Below are 6,128 nucleotides of genomic sequence, written 5' to 3'. Positions count from 1 at the left end.
TCATTTTTCAGGGCATTGTACTGAGTTGACAGAATATATCAAAGCTGGTGGAAGTGAGTTATCCCTGATCTGGATGTAGTGGTCTAGACTATAAAACATATAAAGTATCACATGAATGAGCAGACAAAGGCCCTGTACAGTGGCTGATTGACTTGCCCTCTTCACCAAAAAACTCAGAGATGGTGGCATTTGCCAATATGGTAATGATATGCTGTATCCTTTGGTATACCTTGATTTCCTTGGGACATAGTTTCAGTCCACACCCCTTGCTGGATTTACATTCACTTAAATATATTGAATGTAATCCATAGTATTGAGAGTGTCAAGAAATAGTCACCCACACTATATCAGAGCAAATAGTTGGCTGGGAAATTTCCTATTGTTAAAATTTGCTAGCTTAAAAGAAGTAGCAACATTTTTTAAATGGAGAATGAGGGGAAAGGAAGAAAAGAAAAGAAGTATAAATATGACTAAAGAAAAAATATATACATTAAGAAAAATTTTATAGAAAGAACCCAATATGAAGACAAAAATCTAAGAAATAGACGATAACTCCTTAAGGAATTTAAGCTGTAGACAAAAAATGAGAATATGAATTCAGTAAAAAACTATAACGCAAATATATTATTTTTAAAAGGATAAGATAATTAAGATAATAATGAGCATTTAAATGCACAATTATAGACCAGATAAATCAATTAGTAAAGCAAGGAACAAGATAATCACTGTCAAAACTCAAATAACTGCCTTGGAGAACAGGTGTAAGATAAAAATTGTAAATACAGAGAGAAAAGTTTTTTTAAAAAACATTAAAAAATGATATACATAAAAGGGCAACAAAGATTGCCTGAGAGTATAGTTGTTTTTATTTTTCATAGTGCAAAGTCCAGTAGCTGACTGAAGAAAAGATTCAGTAATATATAGTCATGCAGAGTTTAACAATGGTGACACATTCTGAGAAATGAGTCATTAGGTGATTCCGTTTTTGTGAGAATGTCATAGAGTACATTTACACAAATCCAGACGGTAGGGCTGACTATATTTATAAGCTTGTGGTATAGCCTAGTGCTCCTAGGCTACAACCTATACAGCACAACACAAGATTAAATCAAGTGTAAGAGAAAATGATGTAACCAGAAGCGCAGTAAATACAGGATGTGTAAGGCTGTTGCCACAGTAATATGGCCTGCTATACAACAAAAATTTTTTATGAATAGAAAGAGTCTACTAAAAAAAAACAATAAAATTATTGTATAGTAAACAGATAAGCCAGTAAAACACTTATTTATTATCAAGTATTATGTACTGTACATTATTGTATGTGCTATAATTTTATATAACTGACAGTGCAGTAAGTTTGTTTGCACCAGCATCACCACAAACACAAGTACTGCCTTGTTCCATGACCTTACAACTGCTTCAGTGTTATTAGATGACAGAAATTTTTCAGCTCCATTATAATATTGTTTGACCAACATGGAATTGTGGTTCCTTATTGACCAAAACATACTTATGTGGGCATGACTGTAGTTTCTTTACAAGTTATCATGCATCAATTTTGAAGCCAAAGGAGAGAAAAAAACTCAAAATTGTAAAGTTTAGGTAATTCACTAAAAGCACAATGTTGAACTCATTTAAGCAACTATTCCAATCATCTACTTTACTTTGAGGAAGATACATGAAATTACTGGGATTTCTTTTTTTTTTTTAACCAACTTTGTGATTTTTATTGATGGGTGACAACTTTATATCCTAGGAATCACTAAACTGTGTACAATTAGAGACGCAGCATTATAGAGGAGCAGGCAGAAGTAAACAGAACAGACTTTAGGGAAGATCACTCTTCATTATTTTGTCCATATTTATGTGTACACAAAAGCATGGATGCAATTTGAAATCATTTAACGGCAATAAAGTCACAATCACCCATCTATGTGTCTAAAACCTTAACTCCAAATATTTGATATGTAATGTGTCCGTAAGCCGTTTCTTATCACACAATTATTAAAATGTATTTTTAGGAACCAGCAACTTATTTTTTGTGTTTATTTTTCTTTTGAAGAACTGTTTCTTCTCTGATAACTGGCTCATTTTTATCGTTTATCAAAAACTAAAGGGTGGGGGGAGGAAAGTGATAGATTAAAAAATTTATTTTTTAAGGGAAGATAAAATTCATTTTCACAAATTTACAAGTGTTGCTGGTGTAGATTTATTCTAAGCAATCACACTGGGAATCAAACGCAAATTTGCCTTCTTACTCAGGAATCAGCACTATTTCAGAATTATGGGTTTTTGTGTATTTTCTTAAATCAAGCGACAGTCTGTTTCAACCAAATGATTTTGATTTGGAAGTTAGAAGTCAACATAAACTATGTTGCGCACAAACTGCAAGGCATCTCCTTTTCGCTCTAGCCCGTTTTTGCAAAAGGGAGGAAGTTTCTCTCTAAAGAGCCACTAAAGAGAGGAGAGAAGTCAGTGAGAGTTGGTGTTCCACAAGCGGGTGCGGGCACACACAGCACATGGGCAGTCACCGCAGGTCCACTCAGCAGTAGTAGAGGAGGTAGGCTGTGCGGTCTGCAGCGGGCTTCACCACCTGATACTGGTTAATCACCTTGACTCTGGTCATCGATGCGCAGCAAGCCGTTCAGACCGATCTGGAAGATGTCTGTAGTGTAGTGACTGCCCGTCGCGCTGCTGCCGTGATGGTAGACCACTGCAAATAGTCTATGGGTTCTGTGGCATTTAAAATTCTTATTTTTAACTCCTGGAGAAAGCAGTTCTTTACTAATTTTCAAGTCCACAGGATATTCAATATTTTTGATAAGCTTCTGACATCCACCAGTCTTCTCGTAAACAAACCATTTCAGGTGCAGCACGAGGACAGGGGGATGTTTTTCCAGTCACTCTTTGGCTGATCTCAACCTCCTGTTTGGTTTTTGTGGTATAACCTTGGACAGATTCTCTCGCCACCAAGCTTTCTAATGCATCCTGGACTGTACATATCTTGTCAGACTGGATATCCAACTGCAACGTGAAAAATGGCTGCAAAGTGGCAGATTCTTTTGAACTCTGCTGGTAAACCACAGACCTGATGTGTCCCCAAAAAATGCCATTGATTAGGGTCTGGACAAAGTCTGCCTGGTGAGTGACTGAAGTCTTATTTCTGGGGCCACTTGCTCCCATTCGTCCTCACTTCCTTTGCCTGGTTCTTCCTGCTCTTCCTCGTTCACTGAGTGGCTTTTGGGTCCATTGGAAATACTAAGTTTTTCATTATTTGGTGAGATAAGTTTCTTTAGGTCCAACATTTCCTCATGAAGTCCATTTAGAATAAAGCCTAAGTACTCCTCAGCATCCTCTTGTTGACCCTTTTCAGATAGGCTCGACTTGATAACTGTCAGGAGTCTATAAATATATGTGGGTTCAAAGGCAGCTCCAGGGCGTATATCCCTCACAATTTTATTCCCAAGAGCTTGTCTGGGTTTTGGAGGTACTGGCATATTAGTAAACTCATTCATTAGCCGAACAAAGCTGTCTATCATGGGTGTTGATGTACAAGGTCTTTGCACTTTTGAATACAGAGGAATGAACTTCATCAGCTGATACATCAGAGGGCAAGCAACCAGGGCCTGCAAGGTAGCGTTAATGTGGCACCAGTTTCCTTTATTGATCAGTCCATGGTCTTGCAATGATACCAGTTTATGTATTAGGGTTACATTTTCCTGTAACTCTGCGAGCTTTATGGCTACGGGATCATCTGAAACTGGAACAAGCCCTTCCTTGACTTCAGCCTGCTTCTCAGAGACCAGGGGAGATGTGGCAGGAGGGAAATACTTAGTTTCCACAGAAGCCACGGGCAAGGAGGAAGAGGGCTTAGAATCATGGAAAAGACTGGCCCATGACAGGCTGACTGACGGGAGTGGAGCCCGCCACAGAGGCCGGGGCATCGGCAGTAGGGGAAGTACTCTCAGGTTTAGCTGGGTCCGGGTCCATGCTTTCCACCTTGTGCAACTCCACCCGCTTGGCGGCTGAGCCCTTACTCAAAGATTCAAGTATTTGTCTGTTAGCAACTCCAAGGTTTTCAGTAGTATCAGTCCCAACATAAGGGGGAGCCATAGCTGTCCTCAATAGGCTGTCCCTGCCAGCCTCTGCAGTGAGGCAGGACTGTTCAAAGTCTGGCCCCTGGCAACCTTCCAGCTGCTCTGGAGTCCTACCATTGCTGTTCAGGGCTCGGGGGAAAGAACCACCAGGCACAGCATCACTGACGAAGTCCTAGGAGTCCTGAGAGCTGCTACAAGTCCTGAGTGTTCCCAGCAAGGGCATATCGCCCATCAACTCAACATCCTCTGTGCCCACGCAGTTCAGGACCACTGGATTGGCATGGCCATTGACCAGGGCTTCCGTGGAAATACTACCTTCGCTGCCATCTTTCAAGTAACTATAATATCCAAGTGGATGTTTTTTCTTCTTTTTACGCTCCCTTTGTCCAAGGCCACCCAAGACGCCATCATTTTCCAAAATTTCCACCTCCACATTGGAACTGCCATCCAGAGCAAGGGCAGAGCCTGGGTACAGGCAGTCAATGGAGCTGTAGTTTGCTTCCTCATTTATATCATCAGGGGTCTTTTTGGAAGTTGTGCAACTAAGAATAAATTCAGGGGCCTGAGGATTCAATGTGCTTGAAATATTGTAGTTGGGAGTTCTCTGCAAAGTGTCACTGGGTTCAATTACTTCATTAACACCAAACTCGAGTCTCTGATATTCTTGTCCATCAGGTAGTTTCATCTATAGCCTGTGTGCCACACAGAACTGTCTCATTGTATGGAGGAAGCTCAACTGAAGAGCGAGGAGTCACAAAGAACTGATTGACTTCATCAGGGCTAAAGTCTCCAAAAATATACTGAGGGCCGCAGAGGGCCATGGCGGCCCATTTCAATGAGCCTCATCGCTTGTCTGACTCCTCATGCTGCCTCCCCCGCTGTCTCCATCTACAGGGATTTCTTAAATTAGAGGGGAAAAAATCCTTGTTAAAAATTGAGAGGACTAATTAAGTATCTAAAACGACTTTCTCCATCAACTGAATTCATGTAAATATCTAAAATTCAATGAATAACAAAAACTACCTAATTCACACCGTGTAACTTCTGATTAGGTCTTACTGACACATTTTTCAAAACATTAAAACCAGCTCTGGTTCATATGGCTCAGTTGGTTGGACCATCATCTAGTAAACTGAAAGATCTCAGGTTTGATTCTTGCCAGGGCACATGTCTGGGGTGCAGGTTTGGTTCCTGGAAAATCAGACTAGTCCTTTATCTCCTTTCCACTCAGTTTAGCAACCCTGGCTGGTTTGGCTCAGTGGATTGAGCGTCGGCCTGCGAGCTAAGTGTCGCTGGTTCGATCTTCCAGTCAGGGCACATCAGAGAAGGAAAACTCTGACTCCAAAAAACCTCCGCTGCCTTGCGGCATACCTCTTCAGGGGAAAGGCTAAGGGAGTAAACCCCGACAGAAAATCCGGAGCCGGAGTCCCTAAGGCGGTTTGACGTTGTAGTCAACACCGGCAACTCCTGCGGCGCACCTGAGGCCAAGCTGTATTGACTCCGTCTTTCCCTTGGACCCTTCAGCTGCGAAGAGAGGGGTGTCTGCTGCATGGGCAACAGCAGACCCTCCATATCACCCTGCCCAGGCTCTGTAGCTTCAGCTCCACTGGAGAGGACACTCCAGCGTCATCGCAAGATGTCGATTCAACACGGGAGGAGACAGATACCGTGTCACTCCCGAGTCGGACTGCACAACCATTCTCGGCGGTGCAGATAGACTCTTAAGAAGCTACACCATCGTCTCTCCAGACGGACGGCTGCCGACGACTCAGTTTAGCGTCTCATACAGAAGACAAGAAGTCACTGTTACTCACCTAAACACATACTTTCTCTTTACAAATGGTATATAGCTATTTTGTGCTGAAAATAATAAATCTCAAAAGTGTTACAATTGACCGTGATTTTATTTCTCTCCACTCTTGAATACTAAACTGAGATTAATGGTGCTCTACAACATTGTGTGATATTTATGGAGGACTTGTCATTACTAAGGTGCTTAAGTATATTTTAAGGACCAAAAGCACAATTGGA

At 41.4% G+C, this 6,128-nt stretch overlaps 1 pseudogene; it reads right to left on the bottom strand.

Annotated features, from left to right (window-relative positions):
* Positions 1–2,527: 2,527 nt before the first annotated feature.
* On the bottom strand, positions 2,528–4,918 carry LOC150004524 (ubiquitin carboxyl-terminal hydrolase 10 pseudogene; annotated as a pseudogene).
* Between the last annotated feature and the right edge of the window lie 1,210 nt (positions 4,919–6,128).

This window comes from Furipterus horrens, unplaced genomic scaffold (assembly GCF_987537825.1).
Source record: "Furipterus horrens unplaced genomic scaffold, mFurHor1.1.pri manual_scaffold_7, whole genome shotgun sequence".
Taxonomy (NCBI): domain Eukaryota; kingdom Metazoa; phylum Chordata; class Mammalia; order Chiroptera; family Furipteridae; genus Furipterus; species Furipterus horrens.
Note: the sequence above shows the minus strand (reverse complement) of the source record. Positions and strands in the feature narration are given on the sequence as shown.